The sequence below is a fragment of the Molothrus aeneus genome, chromosome 5 (assembly GCF_037042795.1).
Source record: "Molothrus aeneus isolate 106 chromosome 5, BPBGC_Maene_1.0, whole genome shotgun sequence".
In the NCBI taxonomy this organism is placed as follows: domain Eukaryota; kingdom Metazoa; phylum Chordata; class Aves; order Passeriformes; family Icteridae; genus Molothrus; species Molothrus aeneus.
Window position 1 is genome coordinate 30,645,136 of NC_089650.1, and position 22,583 is coordinate 30,667,718.

The following is a 22,583-nucleotide window of genomic DNA, read 5'->3' on the forward strand; positions in this document are numbered from 1 at the left end:
AAAATCTGTAGTTCTGCTGAGAGAATAAATAATACAGGAACAGGTTTAAAGTTTGTTCTTGTTGGGTGTAAATGTGTGTATTAGCCATTGAACTTCTGCTGCTGAAAAAGATGTCAAAAAGCAAATATAAAATGGAAAAGTAGCATGTGTATTTCTACAATCCACTGCAATGTGAAATAAGAAATGGAATAGCTGTATGTTTAGTTCCTTTAGTCTAGTGGTAAAGGTCTTGCAGATTATCTTTAGTACTAATAGAATCAGAAAAAAGGCCAGCATGTATTGTATGCACGTGTAAAAAAACATACAGAAAATAATTTTAAAAAACCCTAGGAATGAAACAGCATTGAGTTCAATCATACACCTTCACCTGCAATATCAACAGCATCAAAAGATAATGGGAATTAATGCAGAGTGCCATATAAAGTACTAAAAAGATGTGGATTGTATAATTCAAAGAGAGAGAAAAGAAAGTTGTTAGAACTGTAGAAGAGAATGGGTATTGTAAGTCAATTATTTACATGCTTCCACATGCACTCTCAGAGCATAAAGATACATAAAAGGTGTGAAAATTAAAGAAAACATATATCGTAATAAGGATCCATTTTATTCTCTCCCCTTCATATGAACAATTTTTTTCCAGGACAGAAACAGTCCTATGATATTTTATGTGCTCTTTCAGAGCCAATTTTTTGATACTTCATTTCAGTTCTGCCCATCCACACACCTACACATTACTATTAGCTCCATGACTAATAAAAAATTTAGCAATAAAAGGGCTGCCTACTGCTTGTGATCTGAAACCTCTTTCTATTACATGCAATAGTAACAACACAAGGAGCGCTTTTATCCAGCTCTGTAGAGCAGCATGATGAAATTAGAGTTAGCTGCAGACTAGGTATTTCATTGTTCACCTTGCTTCACATACCTCTCAACTCTAATACTCCTTAGGTGGGTATGTCCAGTTTTGTTAAAGAACCCCAAAAGAAAGCTTATGTGTGTATTTTAAACAGTCTTATACACTTATCATATTCACACTGTGATAGGACATTAGTTTCCCCCCAGCAGCATCTGTTGAAGCACTTTTATATTTTGGGACATTATTATACATGGTCTTCACTCAAAAATAATTGAGCTGCTTCAACCAGACTGACAAGATTCCTCTTTGCTTAGAAACCAGAAATAGAAAATTATAACTCAAGAGCTAATGAGTCACAAAATCATTACGTGAAATCAGGCTTCAAAGCAGAAAACATTTTGCATCCTCAGTATCACTGTTGCCCGTGCAGGAATACAAGTTAGTAAAAACAAAATTATAAGGCAGAAAAGCAGGAAAAGCAAGATAGGCTGTTTTGAACCTAGACATCTATAATAGCACCAACAAGTATTGCTTGTAGATTTTCTCAGCTGGAAAAAGAGAAAATGGAACTGCAACAGATTTTCTCCCTCAAAATTTATTCATGTTTCATTGTGGAGGCTTTCCATGAACAGCTTTAGTTTGTTTCAGCATGAAGGTATCAAGTACACAGTGAATGTTTAGACAGAAGCAGTAGCACAAACTCAAAAGAGAATTTTGGTAGCTAATGTGGGGTGGAAGCTGAAATGCAAGTCTAATGCATTTATTGTTATCACCATTCTGTGGGATTTATTCAAAAGTGGCAGACTCATACACATGGGGTAGTTTTAATAATAAAATTCAAGGCCAGAATAGTATCTTTCACTCAAAAACACAGTAGGTTGAGTTACTTCATTCTGCTGTTCCTATATTCTGTTAGTTTGTTTTAGCAATACTCAAACAATGGAATATGTTTCAAGTGGTAAGATAACTCTTTGGTGATCTCTGGCATCATGATAGAAGATTATCAGGAAAGCAAATTTCTGCAAAACAAACAAAAAAGAACATACGGAATTTTCAGTCCCTGCCTGAAAGAAAGAATTTCAAACATGACAAAACAAATAAAAAAGAGTCTCAGTCTTTTCACAGATTCTAAGATGTAGTAATGATATAAGGAGTGTTGAAAGGGAACTGACTAAATTACATTCATTTATTTTGAAGTTAAAAGAAAATGAAACAATTGGTATTTCCACTTCAAGCACTTCAAGCTAACATTATATTTTAAAGCCCTCAAGCTCTGCCATACAGATGTAGAGCTGCAAGGTTCTATAACTCAATCAAGACCCTTCTGTTTTCTCATTGAAAGAAGAAAGGAAAGTGGAACTCTGTAGGTGATGCAGAGATGAGAAGTTCAAGAAGGCCATCAGCAAAGTGCCTACTAGTTCCTAAAATTTCCCTTACACATTTATTTTCAGCTTGCAGAGTGTACTCATAGAAAGACTCTCATTAAACTCAATTGTACCTGCTCCTCAGCCTGCATGGGAAAGAGAAACACTTTAAGCAGTGCCCACTTAGGGCAGCAAACCTCCCTTTCTTCAGTTGTTCAGGGAATATTTTCAATATAAGGTCTAGATAGGAAGTACAACCATGAGGAACAAAACATAATATTCCTTAATAATGTACTAAAGGGAGAAGCTGCACTGCTGCTAAGTGTTAGATAACCCACTACCTCACAAAAAATACTTATTCACCCATTTTTCTAGACAAATCTACAATGATACAGGCGCATTTTTTTCAGCTTCCAAATGGTTGGGTGCTGCTATCCCAACCACAAGTCCTTTTAATGACCTGGAGCCATCAGGTTATTTAATATCAAGGACTTCTGAAGATTGTTTCAGAGTGAAAAGCTCCAAAAGAATGATAATGTTACACAGATTCCTGAAATAATAAAAGTTGCTTTGTTTAGAGATAGTACTTCATTACTTCTGGGTCTGGCAGTTCCTAAGAAAGGAACACAACGGATCATAAATTCCATATAAAAATATATAAAAATATATAAATGAAGAAGCTTTAAAATTTTTGCATGAAATTTCTTATTCCACTGCAATAACTTACTTGACTTTATTTCAAATTATAAGAATCTTTAATCATACAGGTTAAAGGGCACAAAGGGTGTCATATGCCAGGGTTGGCCTCACATAGTGAAAATATATCTTTCTTTTGTGCTTCAAATATCTGACTGTTTTGCATCATTTTCAAGCACAGCACTTACCACTTTAATTCAGTTACTACTAGTAATACTGTGAGTTCAGAAGGGCCCAAATTACTATCAGAAAATACCTTCCATCTTACTTTTGACTACTTCTGACAACCAGATTTAATGATTTTCACTTTATTTCTACATCTTCAAATATGGAGCTCATTAAAAAATTTTATCTCATTGAAAAGTTATCTCCATGTCAACCTATCAGTCTTCCAGACTATTTAATGAATTCTGTTGCAGAAATGTCCAGTAAGCACAAAATTGCTGCATTCCTTTAGTGAAAACAGAGATTTCTCAGATAAAGGATTTCTTCTCTGGTTTTAGGTCTTAGATTGAACTTCAAAAATAATTTTTTTTCACAGATTTCCCCAGTTTGCATTGTCACAAATCAGACCCATTAGTCACCTCTTAGTAACCTCTAATCCCTTTTGCTTTTTATTCTTGTGCTTTTCCATTTAACTGAGTTCTGTTTTGAGTCTCATAACATAGGGTCTTGGGTGCAACATGTCTACAGCAGTTTCAGATGATGCAGCCAGTACTATATGAGTGATTACACACATTACAAGGGGAGTATCTCTATTCATTAAGAAAGCCATGTAAGCCAGGATTGTTACATTTATATTCAAGAAGCACCAGCACCAAAAAGGCTACTGCTGAATAGCAAATGATGAAAACACATTCTTTACCTCAGAACCAGCTCTTCACTGAGATGAGATACTCCCTTCACTTTCACAATTTTAAGGAGTTGAGCTCTATTCTAGGCATAGCATATGAAGAGAACACTGCCTGTCACAGAAGGCCAACTTTACCTACTCTCAGCATCATACTCACCACCTATTTATTCTCTCTAGGTCTTTCTCATGAGTTTCCGTGGACCAAGAAAGGTCACCATAGTATCTGGGAAAGCAACACTTACAATTTAGTACAAATAGCATAGTAGTGCTATGTCTGACTACTACATGGACTACTGCTATGCCTAAGCATCACCAGGATGCACTTCTAGTAGGGGAACAGAAGCCTTTGCTCTCCCATTAACTGAGGATGTAAAGGATAGAGAGAAAGGTTTAAGGAAACAGCATGAACAGAAATTCTGCCATTCTTACCTGTTCAATGCTGATATGAACACAGATCTTGAAAGCAGTGAACAATAAATAGGCTTGAGAAAATATTAAGCAAAAGAATAAGGAATACTCTGAAAAAAAAGAAGAGACGAGAAACATATTATGGCTGTTGAATTTGGAGAAAAAATAAAAAGTAAAATTATATAGTCTGGATTTTTTTCTGTGATGAAGATTTTTAAATTGTCAGCTGTATTTTAAAAAATATTGTGATTGTAAAGTAGTAAAAAGAAAGGATGAACACAAGCAATATGGGAAATGAAGACCAGAAGAAACTCTGAACAAGTTGTGGGAAACTCCTCTGTCTCTCCTGGAGGACTAGAAGACAAGGCTGCTTTCCTGCTCCCTTTTATTTAATTTGGCAGCAGAAAAGTATGTCCAGTATGACTGGGGTGGTCTAGGGTCTTATTATTAGCATCTGTCCACCTGACACATCTACTATTAAAATGTCATTCCAGCGTCTCAAACAGGAAGATTAAGGTGCTCCAAGTGGGAGTATATGTCATTCTTGCCCGTCTCCTGCATTTTTTCCTTCTCCCTTGGCTACCAACCAGGGCTGCCATTTTCTTATTGCAGTCACCCAACACGAATGCATACCACGAGGGCTCACATCACTACTCATGACAGACCAAAACCCCACCTTCCTGACCACACAGGTCAGCAAAGACAATTTGCATAAAGAGTTACAGCCTCAAAAGCAGCTAACCTGTACTGGACTACCTCCTCCATGTGATTTTTATCTAGTTTTTGCTTTAGAACAAGTCATTCACTACATAAGAAAACTTGGCTATCCTGAATTCAAAGGCATTGTGTGTCAAAACAGCACATTTAGTGAACTCTTGCTTGCTATCAAATTCTTCTGCAGTGTACAATTGAAATTTCCACAGCTCGAAGGGTCTCCATTGAATTGTTTCAGCTACTCATCTTAAGAGCCACCCACTCATGAGTAAAAATGACTACTATAAAAATAAAATCCTGACAGAAAATTAATTAAATTCATAACTCCCAGCCCAAAACTAGTGCTTTATTTCAAGAGTAGCTTTTCAAGAGTAGCTTTTTTTTCATTTACTACTTTACTCTTCCTCTACTAAATAAATATTAAATATGCTGTCTATCTTTAGAACTGTTTCATTCTCTGTTACTCAGAACTTGCAGTTGTCCTTGGATTTGCAATGAAGAGGAGTGTTTTTAAGCAGAACTGTTTTTCCATACAATTTAAAAGTTGCATAGAAAGCAATGAAGCAGGCAGGAATCTGCCTGTATTTAATTACGTATACCAATCTTTCAGTCATACAGCATTCACCTTTAATTGTGTTTACTATATTATTTTATTGTGTTTGATGCTGTTAGGTTTCTAAACACTATATGCCATAAATAGTGTTGCCCATAGCACAAGTCTGCTGTGCAGTATTCAGGTCTCCGAGCACTAATCAGGTCAGCAGATTTGAAGTTGTCCTGTACCACAAATTGACAAAAAACAGACATTGAAAACTAACCTTTCTAGTGCTGACCAGATATAACAAAATAGTTGTGTCCTATAAGAAACAATTTCCATCAAACAATGGATTCTGCGTACAAAATGTCTTGCTATGCTAAATTCTTATTGGGATAAAAAAATGTTACAAAAAAAAATGAAGGAAGGATTTATTCCAAAGCTTGCTAGTGATACTTGCAAAAACACTTTATGAGTCAGAATGCAAAGTTTGCTCTATGTCTTAATTTGCCAGCCAAGAGGTGCTCTCAAGCTCTGCTAATCAAAAGATTGAAATGAAGCTTTTGGGATCAGGCTGAGCCTATTTCTCAGAAGCTGAGAGAATATAATTGAGTTGCCAGACCAACTTTAAAACCTTTCTTCCAAAATACACATAGTTTTGACCCTTTGCCACTCCAGCAGAGTGAAATCACAGCACAGTGCAAGACAAATTAGACATGCAAATGCCTGTTAATACAGCAGACACGTAGGTGTGTCTCTTTCAGAGTTCAGGAAAATTACCATGGTTTCCGAGTGCCTTATGGACTTCAGAAGCCTATTGCTGAAAATATCATTTACTAGTTATTTAAAGGTTAGATGACAAATCTGTGAGACACTTAGCTGTATGAAGAATATTGTTTTCCAAACAGACATCTTCTAACACAATGATTTTATTATTGTCTAATATAATTTTTTTATTTGCCCTGTTTAGAAAGTTAAAAATATCACACATCCCTTCTCTTGTTCTCTCATGTAATCACATATAAATGTCCTTCAAAACACTCCCAGTGTATGTATAAATTACACTTCATCCTCTTCATAATTCATTACTACCAGTTGTGATGTCTTCCCTAGAGTGCCCTTTGTGTCCTCAGCAGTGCAAAACTAGTCAAAATGGCACTAGCAGTTCTAATAACTCAGGCTACAGGGGAATATATGCAAAACAGATATGCACCTATGCCTATGCTTAACTGGTAGAATCACAGGCTGGTTGAAGTTGGAAGGGACACATGGGGGACATCTGATCCAGCACCTGCTCAATCAGGGCCACCTAGAGCTGGTTGCCCAGGACCATCTCCAGATGGCTTTTGAGTATATCCAAGGATGGAGACTACACAACCCCCCTGGGCAGCCTGTGCCAGTGCTCAGTCATCCCCATAGTAAAGGACTGTTCCCTGATGCTCAGAGCAGTCCTCCTGTGTTTCAGTTTGCCTTTGATCTTGTCAACAAAAAATCAAGGAAAAAAACCCTGCTTTCACTTCTTTACATCCTTCCATTGTGAACAGTATCCTCTGAACTGCCTTTTCTTCAGGCTGAACAACTTCAGCTCTTCCCTTGTAGAAGAGATGCTCCAGTCCTTTAATTGTAGTGACCCTTCACTGGACTGTCTCCAGTATATCCATATCTCTTTCCTGTTGGGAAGACCAGAACTGGACTCAACACTCCAATCTGTGTCCTCACCATTGCTGAGTAGAGGAGAACACAAACATATACCATCAAACACATGCCATCATTTTCAGAAGGTGTTTTGCTACTTCCCCATCTCAGGACCAGCATTTCCAAATTTCTTTTTCAATTACAGTACTAATTATAGTAACAGCAATTAATTTAATAAAACAGACTGGATATTCAGCTATTCCATGCAACTGTGTGTATGTACACATCTTTGTTTCCTACCAGAAAGAGATATTCAAAAGGCCACAGTTATGTTACCTTTAGTATTGTTACATGCAGAGTCTCAGCTTGCTCTGTGTTACCATAGTTTTTGTTAAATAATTCAACGCTGCACTTTTCACTGTTTGAACTTTCATTTATGCTATTAGATTTTCATCTGACAGACAGCTATGGTCCTTGTAAATCTCTTCCTATTTGGAGAAGTAATTTTATTTTCTTACCCAGTGGTCCATGCCAACCATGCATATAATTTCCCTTGCCTCCTCTCTTCTTCTCTAAAGACATTTTTCCTGACATGCACCTCTTGGATTTCCTAATTTCAGAGAAGATTCATGCCAGTAACTACTTAAATCATCTGCAGATACATCCATTCTACAGCACCTGTTTCTATTTAACCATGCTTCTTGAACTTCAAGGAATGGTCTTCAAGAGACCTGCAAGTTTGGTTTTTTTACTGCTGATCAGTAAAATCATGTACTAACTTGAGTTTGAATATCTTTTCTTTTTCACTTCCATTACTCTTAGTAATTCTTGGACACAATTTTTAAAAGATAGCAAGATTAACGTGTAAAAAAATGAGTAAAATAATATATATCTTGTGTAAAAGGAAACTTAATGCTGCCCACAACCAACTACCAAACCTGTCAGCTTTATGCAATTTTCAGGAAGAAAGTGATTGGGGAAAAAAACAACACTGGGGCTTTTTTTCTTTGAGGACCATTGTAAGGCATCTATGTAATTTAATAAATGCCCAGGAAAATGGTCATATATACTTGAATGTAACCATCCTCAAATGATGAGTCAGGGTCTCAAGATCTTCCTGCCATCTGCACACATATAAGCTGAGAGGTACCTTCAGAACCCTCAAAAATGGTACTGGTTCTTATCAAATTTAGATCAATAAGATAAAATTTCATTGGCAATGTGTCAATAAATATAGCAATGGGTTGAACTGGATTTTTATATATTTCAGAATACAGCTGTTAATATTTTCTTTTTAAATACATACTGCTTAAACTTCTCAGTGGTGAACTAATGTTCTTTATTACATTAGTTTTGTAAGTGATAAATGTCTAATGGAACACAAAATCTGGATGTATTCAAGAAAAGACTATCTTCTAGCAATTTATTCAAGGGCCTTGCAAGTATACATAGCACTCATCCTCTTATCAGAAAATTCCCTATTATCAGAATGTTTATATTCAGATGTTTGTTACATTCCTTTGATTCTATTAATAAAATAACTTCAAAAAAGCCACTTACTTTTACTATTATTATAAATTGTGCCAGGAAATGATCAGGCAGGATCTGAATGTTAAATAGAGGCAGCATACAGATGTTTTATATTACTACTTCCTTTACTTTTAAAAATTAAAAACTTTGGTAATGGAATAGTTCAATGAAGCATTCATTTGAAATACAAAATATTAAAACCACTAGAATAATTAATACAGCTATTTGTTATGAGGAAATAATGGAAATAGGACCAATGAGGAGATGATGTTTTGCTCCTTCATAACAAGAACTGAATTGCCAGTCAGGACTTAGAAGCGCAATGAATACAGAAAAGGTATAGCTACCAAACTTTCAGAACTGACTAAAAAAGGAAAAGCAGTAACATTGATTCTAAAAGTAAGTCATATTGAAAGCTAAGGAACAGTTAACAAGCAGTAAAAATGAAATAAAGTATTGGTTTTAATAAATTAAATATGTGATAAAATATTCTCATATTTTTCATATATTTTTGTAACTAATAGGTGATAGCAATAAATAGTTACTGTAGGGAATGAACTACTTTTTATTTTAAAATAATGTAGAGTGTAGGAGTACAAGCATGAGGTGACAGCAGGGGCATTGAGAGTTTGGGCAGAGGATAATGCTGGTGGCTCCAGGGTTATAAAAACTCTCAAGCAGTCAACCACTGGTTAATGAATGAATCTAACCTTGAGAGCTGTACAAAACATGCATTAAGCTTCACAAAACTCAGGTATATCCAGCATACGTAGACCACAACATACATTGCAAACCCAGATGTGATGCCACATTGCAAATTAATGAAGAAGAAGCAAGGTGTAGCCAACACATGAAAATGAGACCTGGAGTGAGAAAGAAGCCATTAACATCAGTATCATGGTCATTCTATGAAAAGACCTGGGATGCTGACACCTTGCTGATAAAACTGTTAAGACTTCAATTGTATGAACATTAAATTTCTTCTTGACTTCACCTATCCGGTCCTCCCCTTTTTTCCACAAAAAGGTCAGGAGTGTAGTAATTTGGTGGGACTTTGAACCCACCAAATTACTGATTCAGTACATCAGATGCAATGAATTGGGATCAGATTCAGACAGTTTGAAGTTGTTAAGGGGTGAATGACTAGAAGAAAGAAAAATTACAGCAATACACCATCACATGTTAAAAGGAAGAAAAGTAATAACTTTTTCAATAAATCAGTTTTATTGCTTATATAAAAATATATTTCAAATAATTTTTATAATTTCCCTATATTAAGGGAGAAGACGTTATATAGTGTGTCAAAGTAAAAAATACCCTTTTCTTCAAGATTTAGAGAACAGAAGAACATCAGGCCTAATAACAACATTCATAACTAAGATACAAATGTTGGAGCAGTCTATAAGAAAGGGAGAGGTGATAATATAATTCGTGTCATTTTGCTGACAGTCAGCCTCACAGACTGCTTTGCCAATCACCAAGAATAGCAACAGTCACCTAGCAAGGAGAAATTATTACAGGCAGTGAAAGATAAGGACAAAGAGTTTGTTCCTTTGCTGGGATTCCTGACTCAAATGCTGAATATTTATGTTAACTCATCACTGAAGTTCACATACTTCAAATGCAATGTATAAATTATGTTGTGTGCTACTGAAAAATAAATGGCTTTTTCTTTGAAGTTAGCTATTCTGGACACAATAACGTAAATTATGGTTTAATAATTGATGTCTTTGTTGCTGTCTTCTCTAATCCTGTAAGTGGTTAAAGGGAGCAGTGACTTAAATTTCTGATTTTGATTAATCTCTCTTGCCTTTGGAAAAAACATTATAGCATGAGAGAAAACACACCAATTCGGGTAGCTGCTATCACAAGCTGCATGTTAGAAGACGTCATCCAGTGCTAAAAGGCTACAAACACTAAATATGCTTTAAAGGTGCATGTCAGCCTGCCATTGCCCCAGATTGTGAATACCTGTATTGCTAAACAGGCACTCCCAAGATAATTAAAGACAGACTCACAAGCATTTCCTTGCAGTTTTTGCTGTAACAGGTCATAAGATACTTCTCTTTTTTACTCTGGGAGACATCAGAAATTACTCACATGCTTTCAGAATAAACCCTGAGTGATCCCTTGACTTCCAAAGATTCTTAAGTCTTTGCTCAACTTTTCCCCAAGCAATCCCACATTTGCAGAACCTTGTCAGAGTGCTGACAGGATGAAACACATAGCAGTTCACATAGATTTTCTTTGTTTCCCATAAGCTATGTGAAGACAGCAGTATAATTCATGTTTTTTGACATATCCCAAAGTCTGACTCCCTGAAATGTTGCAGCAGTCGTCTAAGCTGAAGCTCCACTGTGTCAGGAAAGGACTAAAAGGAATAGTTCTGAAGAATTTGCTTCTATTCAAATGTCCTCCACTATTGATCTCTTCTGCCATATTTTAAGTCTGTCTGCCCTAAAAATTTACAAAAACCCTTTTTGATTAATTCAGTGTTTCTTGATCCTTAAATATTTTTCCGGGGAAAACAAAAAAGAGTAACCAGAAGGTTGTAATCAAGCATGATCTATCATTGACACAGTGATGCTGACAGTCAAGATAACCAATAGAAACAAAGGCCCAAAGTAAGCAAAATTCATCTTGGTACAGCTGTCTCATTCTTTTGCCAGCCATGTGCTGGAGCCCTGTGCAGCAGTGCTTTCCAGTGGTTCCCCACTGGATTGCTGAGTGACCAAGGTTGGGTCCTTATAGGAAGCCCTGAGGGGCTGAAGAGTTCTGCTACATTCAGATATTGCAGGAAAACCCAGAGCAGCCTGAATGTGACCTATAGGCCTAACACCACCAGTCCAAAGCAGAAAGCTGGTATTTATCAATTCTGAAATCTCTGGCCATCTGTTCTCTAAAGCTTTACCATAATTATATTCTGCCCAAATCTAAGAAACAAGGCCAGTTTTCTAGCTGATTTATAATCCTACTCCCTGAAATTACTACACTATATTAGGAAAGTTGTCTTCATAAAAAGGGGGGTGGGAACACTTTCTCTTTTAAATCTCTACATCTAAAATCTGGAATGTGACCATCTTTGTTTTTTTGATATGAATGAAAACAAATCCCTAATGAATACCATTTAATGCCCGAAGTTTCCTGATATTGCACTGGTAGAAATATTTAAATTCCAGTTTTTTTGATAATTGAAGCTGGTCTTAAACACACTCCACAACATTCATTTTGGTCTGAAGAAAACAATAATTTTTCTCTTTTTTGAAATCTCACTGATGCAAAGCCAGAATGCCTTCCTGTGCCAGCCACAATTTGTTTTGTGGTTGGTGGAAAATGAAGTAATGCCTTTTAAATGCCTAGCAGCTGGTGATGGAAGCTTTATTCAGGAAATTCTCAACACTTGCAGTTTTGCTTTGCCCTAGAGTATTGACCATTTCTGTATTGAAATATTTATCAACCCACTGATGGGCAAAACACATCTTTGCTTTGCCTAGTCTCTTGGATTTCTTCAGTTCTTCGGTCCTTGTGGATGATAATTTAATCCATGAATAATAACATTAACCCTAAAAACTAATTAATGCAATTGATAAATTATGTCTCAAATAGTTCTTGCTATGCTCAGCATAAAGGCTGACTGTTCCTCTTCACTTGTCCACAATGCTGTTTTGTTTAGCAAGCCTGGAAAATAATGCCTGTTGTATTTTCTTTTGCTGCACTCCATGTAATTTGTATTTTTGTGTGGGAACAGGAGAAGTAGCTTTGAACAATGCAAATTCAAAAGCCCTGGAGGTCTCCACAGAGGCATTCCCCTACTCAACTTTCCAAAGAATTAGCATAACTCAATATCTGGGAGAACTGGATCCTAAAATATCCTTCATGGCTCACTGCAATTCATTTGTTGTACATGAAGATTCACTTCTGGCATGTATCACTGAAAGCAGTTTTAATTTTTCATAGGTTGAATTCCATAGATACACAGTTAAAAAGCATTTTCTACACTTAAGAAAGTGCCTTAGCAGGCCAGTCTCACAGCATAAAATTCACTTAGATACTCAATTGAATATGCAGTAGTGCATTTATGGATCTCAACAGCCTTTAGCTTTTATCAGAAACACCAACACAGGCATTAAGGACTGTAGCATTCAGTCCTCTAGGTGTATCAAACATGGTATTTTAACTGAAGTGCAGGAATCAAAGAATAATAGCATGACCATGAAAGAAACTAGAGGGAGGGAATCAAACTTTCTCATCGGTCTCTAGAGAGACCATCATAGAGGGTCAAGAGTCATTCAGGTTGAAAAAAACCTTTAAGATTATTGAGTCCAACCATAAATCTGGAGTGTTTATATGGGACTTGGCTGAGCCATTTGGGCCCTGGGGTCTTGACTAGCTTTATCATTCTCCCCTGACTTAACTTGCTCCATCTGTCAAATCAGCACAGTCACATGAAATTGCTCCATCAGGAAACAAGAACACACTGTCTTCTCCTGAAAAATGGCCTGGTCTTCACCTGACTTGGCTGCTCACATGTAAATGGAAGAAATGGCACTAATCCAAACCCTGCAACCAGCAAAGTTCCAGTCAGCTTTCCAGCAAAGCAAATACTGAAGGACCTGGCCTGCCAGCAGAAAGCATTTTGCCATACAGCGCTGTCAGGACTGCTGTTTCCCATTGCACGGCAGTGTTCCCTGCAGGCAGGAACATTCACCTTCAGCATGACCACAGACTTCAGGCAGCCATACAGATATGCTATGTTCTCCTTTCTTTATTTTTTTGCCTAAGTTGGCTGAGCTTAAAGCCAGCTCTGCTTCTACATTGTTGGCCTGGAAGATGAGCAGTGTGTTTGTGGAAAAGCTTCTCCTCCAACAACTGCACAGAGTGAAAGTGTAAAGCACACATAATTGATGGGGGATGGTGTTGCAAGGTCTGCATATAGAGGGGAAGATCAGCTTCACACCTTATTTCTAATCCTGCACCAGAAGAACAATGGGAATCAAGATCCTGAAATCCCCTGCACTTCTTATATAATCATAGTCATTCATAATAGTCCTGTTCTCTTGGAAATATCCTGGAGTACAGGCAAGTATAGTAGCTTTACATAAAGACAGTTTTGAAATCCTTCACAGCCTAGGAAAACAGACCCAGATTTTCTTTTGCATGGATACTAAGAATCCATAAGTATCTCTGGAGTGGAAAAAGAAAATGGATTTTAAAACCTTCACTGGCCCTTCTATGATATAAAGAGTTTCCCTTCTTTCTGCCAGAGACCTCAATTTCAAAATAGTCTGTTTAGTTTCACTTCAGAAGGAAAACAAAAATTAGTTTATTGCAAAATTGAGACTTTTTTCAGGGAGAGAGCAAAAGAAAAAATGACAAGTCAAGCAAATTCCTATCCCACAGTCTGCTGGTATCAGTGCCCTTCTCTTGCTATTGTCCTTGCTGAGTTTCTGAGCTGTTCAGTGTTCCAATACCCAGTTCTCCCCATCTGAAATCCATTAACATTGTCTTAGTGATGCATAATCAGGCCAAAGCCTGACTGCCCACAAGGTTGCACATACAGCACTGAAGAATGTGACACAGAAATTTTCAACCTTACGGAGTCCTCTTGGCTTCAGCAAAGCTAATTTAGTTCAGTCTTTATAATGGCAGACATTGTACAGGTCTCATGCTCCATTCTGGTTAGTAACTCAGAGCAGTGGGGAAAATCAGGGGACATTCCCTAGCTGGCATGGCCAAACTGGATCTGGAGACAGGAGGTAAAGTTGCTAGACCCAAACTTATTCTGATCACTCAAACTTATCAAGTCCTTCTATCTCTCCTAGCACATAAGATATCATCAGGTGATAAAAGGAACAGCTAGTAATCCAATAGGAGGAACTGTAGTGATAGCATTAATGTCTTAGCATCAATACTATTAATAATAGTATTAGGCTGGTCCAGGATTCTTGTAGCTGCGTGCCATTGTATATGGGACCTAATCCTGACATGATTTCAACAGTGCACCTCCAGTACTCACTGGCAGTTATCAGAAAATTCAGCAGGTACATTTAGTGAGAGGGTCCTGGATAGGAAAACTAAATGTATTACACTGGTGAAGTTGAGTGAAATTCAGGTGTAACTGCAGGAAAGGTGCTGGACAAGAGCAGGATTTGAAAGGCTTGCTCTCAGTGTATGAAATTTTCCCTATAAAGAAAGGTGACAATAAAGATCAGCAGTACTTCTGCCTTTCCTCAGATTAATCCTTTTGAGGATTGTGAGGATCCATTCCCCTACCATAAAATCAGTGCTGTATCTTCACTGATTTTTTAGCTAATTTTATTACCTTCATGGCTGGACCTGCAGAGGTAGACTCAGTTACCGTAGCATAATATAATGTGCAATCAACCCCTTAGTGCAGATCCTCAATGCATCTAGGGCAATTTGGTACATGAAGTGCATATACTGGCCAGGGTACAGGTGGGCATTGTATAAAAAACAAACAAAAAAGTATTACTGAAATCAAAGGACAAGGTTGGACTCAGAAAAACTAAGCTGAGTAGAATCAAGCCAGGACTTGGTTTTTCTCTGATGATTTCTCCTCCTCACCCCACCACCTCACTCTCTGGTAAAGTAGAAGGCCTTGGCTGAGGATACTCTTACATTGCTGCACCTCTGCAGGGACCAGATCACAAGGTAAAAACCTGAGCTGGTCACTATGGCCACACCCTCATACCAATTGTCAGGAGCAAGCTGGCAAGTACCCAGCAGTCACTATGCTCAGAGCCACTGCCTCCAAGGGCTGCCTGTCAAGCATGATTAACTATATGTCCTTGAAGGGAATTTGCTTGGCTAGGCAAAGCCATGCAACAAAAGGTGGTTTCTGCCAGTGTGGAGAGATGGTACCATCAAACAGAGCTCCAGTGTGAAGCACTTACAGGCTCATTGCAGCACTGCCTAGGTGAGATAGTCTAGACCATCAGGGCAGGCACTAAAACAGACCTGGAGAAAAAAAGAAAGCTCATTGTTTGATGAGAGCTGCTGATGTGACAAGAGTGCTGCTAAGATGAGCCTTGCTCATCTTCAGTGGCTGTGGAGAGGCCTGGGCAGAAGACCCCTACGACCTGGTGTTAATCCCAACAGTAAACATTTGAAATGCTGCAGTCATTACAATTTTAAAAATTGAGAACTTGGTCTCTGGCCTAGAAAAGAACATGGGTCAATTTGAAAGTGAAGCTGATGGCTTTGAATGTGAATGAAGAGCAAATTTACCAGAATGGTGTCATCTGAGGGCTATAAGCAGATGAACAAAAGCATGTGTTGGATATTACTGTCAGTTAGTATACAATCATAGAATTTTGGAATGGTATGGGCTGGAAGGGACCTGTATCTCATCTGGTTCCACGCCCTGGCATGGGTAGGGACACCTCCCACTAGATCAGGTTGCTCAAAGCCCCATCAAGCCTGGACTTGAACACTCCCAGGGATGGGGCAGCCACAGCTTTTCTGGGCAACCAGTGCCAGTGGCTCCCCACCTTCACAGTAAAGAAATTCTTCCCTATATCTACTCTAAATCTGCCCTCTTTTGGGTTGAAGCTGTTTTCCCTTGTCCTATCATGACATGCCCTTGTGAAAAATCCCTCTCCAAGGCTGTAGTATCTGGCCAAGAGGAAGTGTTCTTCCAAATATTAAAACAAAGTTCTCAAAAAAATTAATCAAGAACCTTAAATATGTATAGGCTTTCCTGAAGGCCTTCCAGGAAGAAAATATTGCATATGCCATTTAATTAGATTCTGAACTGATTCAGGCACATGTTCTCACACTAATTGACTGCAATGACAGCTAAGATAGAGTACACCCAGATGTTTGCCAGACTAGTCTTGCAGAATCTCCAGCTCAGGAACTAAGACTTCAAACTGCCTCTAGACAAACAAGTTTACTGGAACTGCACACAGTCGTATCAGCATCTGTATGCATCTAAAACCCACACAGGTCCTGAAGCTGTTTTTGCCTCTGGGACACAGATGAAGGAAACAGAGTAACTTGGCAAGTGAGCACCACTGCATTGCAGTGAGCAGGGAGATCACAATGTCACACGGATAAGCTCTGAAGTGATGCTGATTGGATGTGCGGAGATGTCCATGAAATTACTTTTCAGAACAAGGCAATTTAACCATATTTCCCCTTGTTCCTCTTTCCTTCTGAAGAAAAAGTTATATTCTCAACCAGAATAATCAGTCACCCTGACATTCTGGTCCCCAGATGTATTTAAGCAGAATCATAGAATCATAGAATAGGCTGAGTTGGAAGGGACCTCTCAGGACCATCGAGTCCACCCCTGGCCCTACACACGATGCCCCAAGAGTCATACATGTACCCCAGAGTGTTGTCCAAACACTTCTTGAACTCTGTCAGGCTTGGTTCTGTGACCACTGCCCTGGGGAGCCTGTTCCAGTGCCCAACCACTGTCTGGGTGAAAATCTTTTCGCTGATATCCAACCTAAACCTCTCCTGATTCATACAGCTGTACACACATCATCTTTAGAAGGAGCTTGCTTTTCTACACTTCCCAATTAAAATGTGAAAATGCACTCTAGATCCCAAAAGGGCTTCTTAATCATATTTTAATTTTTATGACTTCAAAAAGGTACTTACAGAGTATACTAAAATCAGTGTTAATTACAATAACTCCTTGCAATCAAGGTCCCACCCATTTTCATATGCATATCATAATGTCACTGATCTCCCATGAAAATTAACACAGGACTAAGTTTCAGGAAATAGAAGACAGATATATGATAGATAATATCTGATACATAATGTTATCTGTTGCACTGTTCATGCTCCCAAATTAATTAGCTGTGGCAATTATATGCAAGTGTGGTTTGTCCCTGCACTTCTTTTTTTTTTTTCCTTATGCCTCCATAGTTAACTATGCACCTTCTGGGAACTATCACTGTTAGCTCACCATTGATAATTCTATAACTTTTTAAAATTTAATGTTCTGCAGTTTTACATTTTTAAAGTATCTATTTCATAATGACATATTCCTTCTCTGTCATTCCATGTATAGGGAGATTTTGAGGGAAACACTGAGAAACTCAGTGAAGCATAACCAGTAAACAGATTGCTTTGGACAAGTCTACTTATTTGTTGAGTTGGGGATTTTCCCATTCAAAAGCTTATTGTTAAGAAATCACATTGATCCAAAAATTCTATCCAAAATGTATATTAATAGACTGGACACGAGCATCAATGGATAATTCATTATGCTGCTGGTCTCTGAGGAGAGCAAATCAATACTTTTGTTCTGTTGTTCAAATAACTCAAAACCCTATGTGAATTCATTCATTATGGGCATGTTTTCAGTACAGGTTCAGTGCTTGCAGGTGAAGCTTTTACTGGCATTAGACTGACTAACTGAAGATATCTGTGGTCACACAAAGTGTAACTTGCACTTTTCTCAAAGGTCCTCAGTACTGACAAAGTAATAATCTCATTCTTAAAACAGAAAAAATAAGTCTGTTTTAAGAATGAGATTATTACTGTTTTAAGAATGAGATTAAAGTCAGAGTAAAAAAGGGATTCAGGTTTCAGATTTCATGTGTATCCAAAGGTGATAACAGATTGAAGATCTGATTTATAACTGCTTTTAAACTGCTTCCCTGCCTAAAAGAAAGGGGGGGACCGGGCCCACCAAGGCACAACCCACTTTCCCCAACAGCAAACCTAGGCCTACCAGCAACAGGTTTGCTTTTCTTAGTTTTTTAAGTAATTATATTTTAAGAGCCTACATCCACTTAGAGGATTCTATAGATGATAGGTGGAAACTCACCAGGCAGAGCAGATCCCCACCTGAAATTCAATGTAGCCCAAGGCGAATTTTGGCAAAGCTTGACCCTGTTCTCCCTGCTGTCAACTTCAATTAAATCTTTAGAAAAACTGGGGGAAAAAAGGCCAAATTGATTTCAGTGTTTGGGAAAAAGCAGTAATTGCACAATCTACAAAAAGTAATCCATTACACAATATTAGAATCTAAAACGAGTCCTGTAGTGAAGTGCAGTTCTGGGGTAAGGGGTAGTACAGAGGAAAAATACTGAACTATACACAGCTGTGCATCCATAGTAGCTGTGCATCCAGCTCACCTGAAATATTATTTGAGATGACATGGCTCTCCTGGGACAAAATGAACTGTACTTGTGAGAAACACATATAGTTCAGAGAAAGCACTAAATCACATTTCTTATGAGTAACCAATGCAGCTCTTTGCCCAATAAACAAGCTGCTGTTAAACCATCAAATTCCTCAAATAGCAAGTTCTGCCATGGAAACTGCATGGAAAATAACCTTTGGATTTTTTTTTAAATGGAAGGTTTCTTTCCCTTTTAGATGCAAAATGCTACTCCAAAAGCAAATCTGGATGATGACAAAAATCTTCAGTCTTCTGAGACTTCACAAGATATTACAACACTTGCAATCTTTGCTTTTAGTTGTGCTGAAGTGCAAGGCATAAACTCAGAGAAGGAAGGTTTAGATTTGAGGAAATGAGGATAGTCAAACACTGGAAAAAGTTGCCCAGAAATGGGGATCCTCCATCCCTGGAAGTGTTCAAGACTAGGGTGGATGGGGTTTTAAGCAACCTGTTTTACTGGAAGATGACCCTCACCATGGCAAGGGGGTGGAACTAGATTATTTTTAACATTCTTTACAACACAAAATCATCGCATGATTCTATGAATTATCCCACTTAGATGTGCTACTCTGGCAGCCCCTGGGTGCATTCAGAGTGGTGCTGGATCTTTCCATATTGCATTGCACTGTGCTGCATAGAAATAATTCTCCGGTACATGTAGCACCAGTTCTTGAGGGAAGACAAAGGGTCATAAAAGTCATGAGAGCAACAGATCATATTCATTATCTCATCTAACTTCCTGAATACCAGCACCATTGTATTTTCTTTGCTTTTAGATCAAAGCAAGCCATTTACAAAGACCTCTGATTTTTGTTAAGATTTCAGGCAATCACAAGTGATTAATCCCTATATTACCCTAATAGCTAGAACAGCACAGCTTACTCAAGATTGTGTTTGTTAAACTTCCAGTCATGGGATCACCTTATGTCATAAGACTGTAAATTTAAAGACTTTAAATCCCTCCAACATTATGCCTCTTCCTACACACAGTGATTCATTCCCTTCTTATCTCTTTTCTTTGATAAACTTAGTTTAAAGTCCTTCAACCTCATGTCAAAACTGATTTGCTATCTTAAAAGGCAAACATCACATCTGGACACAATATTCCAGTCAGTTGCTCCATTGATGCTACATACAGAAGAAAGATAATTTCCCTATTTGTGTTTGCCATTCTTCATTTATATGTTCGAATATTGTGTTGTCCTTTTGGTGACATCCCAGAAAGAGCTTACACTGAATGAGAAGAACATCCCTACCAAAAGACATACATAAGAACATCCCTACTGAAAACAATCTCCAGTCCTGAAGTAAACATTGCATTCTTCATTGCTTGCTTGGAGCAGCATTAAAACATACTGGTTTTTAAAATCTAGCAATTGAATCCAGCTATTCAGATAATTTTTACTAGTAATTCAGACAGTTTACTACAGAACCATCAAATCATTTATGTTGAAAAGGATCTGCAAAATATCCAGTCTAACCTCTTGCTTAAAGCCAGGCTAGTGTCATAGTAAGAACAGGTTGTCCAAGTCCTTTCTCAGCCTCCCTGGACACCATCTTCCATGGTTTACTCACTTTCAGGCAATTTTTTTTTATTTTTATTATATAAAATATGTATTAACTAAAAGCATAGCCATGGAGGACTTTATGACCACATTTTAGGTATTTGAAAAAAAAAAAGCTAAACTTTGTTTAAATATTTAGCCACAAGAAGTATACATGCACCTAACTAGCAACAACCTTGTTCACTGGCACCTGACCAATGACTAGCTGTTATAGAAGTGTTAGTTTACAGTCCACGTAGCAGATATAAAATCTGTTAATTCAGTCTAATTTCATTGATTCAGTAAACAGCATGGGATAGTGAACTAAAAGCTCCAACACGGCCCAAGGAAACAAGAAGAAGACTGAGAGTCAGATGAGTTGTTTCTATCAAAAAAAGATTTACCTTCTAAGATGGCAGGCTGGCTGGTACTTTTTTTTTGACTGCTAACTTTAGCTATCAGTGCCCTCCATTGCTCCTGGGAGTTAGCAAAGCAAGAGCTACTGCCTCATTCACCTCCCTTCTCCAGTTGCTAATTTCAGCTGTACAACTTCTGCAATTTTCTACAAAATTTCAGCTGCTTAAAGTATTCCTCATCTAGGTCTTTAACATTCTTGGGAAGTAACCATAGTTTAATTTCAGCAAATGCTGCTTTACATCCTCCTTGAGTGCACTTCTATTCAAGTCTCTTATCTAAGTGCCAATGAGTCCTTGAAGCACACAAAATCTGACCAGCAGCAGATAAAAGATAAACCCAGAAGGACCTTATTGCTTTCCACAGGCACTCTGCTCTTGGCATTAAAGCTACATATTTATTGGTAGAGATGTTATTGTTCTGACAGCATTTTGCTTCAAAATGTCTGTTTCCAAGATGGCACTCTAAGAAAGCAAGTCTGAGGGTTATGAAGTCCTATATGGAAAGCAACTTGGTTTCCATATTTACTTGGCTAATTTACTTGCCATCTTGCTCATAATTTTATTTGAACACACTTCTATACCTTTAATAAAAGTTTTTTTTTTTAATGTCATAACTGTTTGAGTGCTGTCACATTAGATTGTTATAGCTCCAAATGTTTATTTCTTCTCCATTTAGGACTATGAATCTAATATACAGTAATGTGACTACTTAAGAGGAGCTATTACACTTTATGTCAACCCAGCTGCTATGTAAGTACATAAAATTTGCATAATAACAATCCTGATGTTAATTTTGATTTTAAAAACTGTTTGCCAGGAACTATTTCTCAACTTTTGATATTTTAATTAATTGAAACATCTTCTTGCCAAGACAACCAAATATGCTAATATTTATTGTTAATTAGATAAATTTGTGCTGAATTCAGTTTATCAGAAGTGGGTGGTTCATATATATATTAAACTCCTCTAATTTTAAAACAGCAAAATGCATTTTTAATCTGCTCAGAAAACTTTAAGTGGCAATTTTTCCACATCTTCCCTAATTCTCTATACTAGTGCTTAAATACTCCTGTAGTAGAAAGCTTTTATTTATGTGCAACTTTGAACTGCTGTACTTTCAAGTTCTCTGCTATATGTGAAAAAATAGTGGGTAAGTAGAAGAATGCTAGCTTGCCCTTTATCCCAGCATTCCAAACAAGCCTAAAGGTGCATAGGTGCTACACAGGGAAGTAGTTAAAAAGGATACCATTCTTCACTCCAACATTTATTTCTCTACACTAAGATCCACCAAAGAGAAGGCAGCAGAAACTCAGTAGAACTCTAACACCCTGTCAGACCTTTCTTGGATGGCAGCTGACCACATTCCTTTCCCTTCTTCCCTTCTTATGGACGACAAGGGTAGGAAAACCAGAACGCTGCCGACAAACCTCGCACAACTCCAGTGAAATTCCACCTTCGTGGATGGTTTTTAACAGGGGCTTCCATGTTCACACGAGCTGCAGCTGACCCACAAGAGGCGGCCGCCACGTGTCAGTGACCAACCCCTGGCGGTGGAGAGCCGGTGTGTATGCGGGATTGCTGAAGGATGGCCGGCCGCACACAGCACGTAGAAAAGAGGGATGGCTGGACAGATGAGGCCGCCGCCTTGGTCCATCCAAAAGGGTGGCTACATGCTATGTCCCTTAATCCAGAGCCCTGCACAACGGCAGGAACCACCGCTCCCGGCTCCGCCAGGGGATCTTCCTTCCCCGCAGGCAGCTTTGGGAGCAGGGCCTCACCCAGGCACATCGCTCCCCGTGCCGCTGCCGGGCCCGGCCCGGCCCACCGCCCCCGGCCCAGGCGAGGCCGGGCCGCCGGATCCGGC

General features: G+C 38.2%; 1 long non-coding RNA gene across 1 annotated transcript; it reads right to left on the reverse strand.

The window, feature by feature from the left end:
• Positions 1-1,347: 1,347 nt before the first annotated feature.
• Positions 1,348-22,519, reverse strand: LOC136556643 (uncharacterized). The gene is made up of 3 exons (XR_010783690.1): positions 22,147-22,519; positions 4,199-4,287; positions 1,348-1,875 (listed from the first exon to the last, which is right to left on the reverse strand). It is a non-coding gene; the product is annotated as an uncharacterized lncRNA (long non-coding RNA).
• Between the last annotated feature and the right edge of the window lie 64 nt (positions 22,520-22,583).